Here is a 1,351-nt window from a genome sequence, read left to right on the forward strand (position 1 = left end):
GATTGGACATGACACACACTTGGCTGATTGATGGATGAGCCGCACGATCGTCATGCAATTTTTATTTAAAATAAATAATTTTAACTTTATTTAGCACCAGTGTGCAGCCCAAGCTGCAGGAGAAGCTCCCTCCTCCTGCAGTGTCATATCTGCGCTATGCAGCAGAGAAGTGGGCGTGGCCTAGAGCGCTGGCAGAGAGCAGCTGGAGGAAGAGAACTGGAATCATGACATTCTGTGCCGTTTTACAGCATTTAGAGTTTAGAGACATTGTTTAGAATATTGCAAGAGCGTGGGAAGGGTTTAAAAATAAACTACTACTTGTACTACTGTTCCTACTTCGCAGTTTTTCACTTACCGTGGAGCTTCAGGGTACAGATCCCTGCGATAAACGAGGGACTGCTGTACTCTGAAAGGATCCGTTGAGAGATTTGGGGACACTTGGCAGCCATTTATTGAAAGTATGTCGATGCCTGTCTTGTCGTGGTGTTATCTGAGTGGCCGAATCGTTCAGGGAGGGGGTTTTGTATGTTTTTGTGTGCGTGTTCTGAAAAGAAAAATATCAATAAAAAAGACTTTGATTAAAAAAGTTATTGCAAATAAATTAATATTTTATGTTGGGTCTTCAGGTCGTCCGTCTTGAATGAAAACTTGAAGCAGAACATGAAACAAATTTATTCAGTAAAACAGAAGTGGAGCAGCTCGTCTGCCGAAGAGACTGAAATTAAGTTCAAATACAAAACGTGCTTTTATGAATCCTGATTGTCAAAGATACGTTTTATGACAGATTGACTCTTAGCAGTGACCTGTACTTAGTAAAGTCAGACCAGTGGGTCTTAAAGTTTAACTTTATAATGAAACTCCACACGTGAATATTTAGTCCATCTGTATTACTCATGAATAATTTGATAAAGAACCGATTGTTCTACAGATAAACCAAACTTTTGTTTGACTCTAAAGGAATAGAAGACTTTTACTTTTATATTTCTGGAGTAATTTTTAGCCTTGTTTTTATTTATCATAACTTTACTCCAACATTTAGCAAATTCTAACACAGTTTGTAAAGTTTTGTAGTGTTTTATATACGAGTTATTAGTGAGACAGTCGAGAGGACAAAAATGTGAAAGTCCTGAGCTAATTTTCTGTTTTGAACCTTTTTTTCTGGAGCACAAGTTCTGTTGCTGGTAAATTAAAATAAATCAATCAGCTTTTTTTAAATAAAAACACTGTCATGCTTTTAAATCAGTTCTGTCTCTGGTAAGAGCCTTAAAGGCAGATGGGAGAAAATAACGTTTTGTTTTGGCAGGTTTATGTTTCGCAGTAGACGAGTCGGTAACGAGCGGCGGGCGGTGAT

Source organism: Nematolebias whitei, chromosome 14, assembly GCF_014905685.2.
Source record: "Nematolebias whitei isolate Nwh7 chromosome 14, NemWhi1, whole genome shotgun sequence".
Classification (NCBI taxonomy): domain Eukaryota; kingdom Metazoa; phylum Chordata; class Actinopteri; order Cyprinodontiformes; family Rivulidae; genus Nematolebias; species Nematolebias whitei.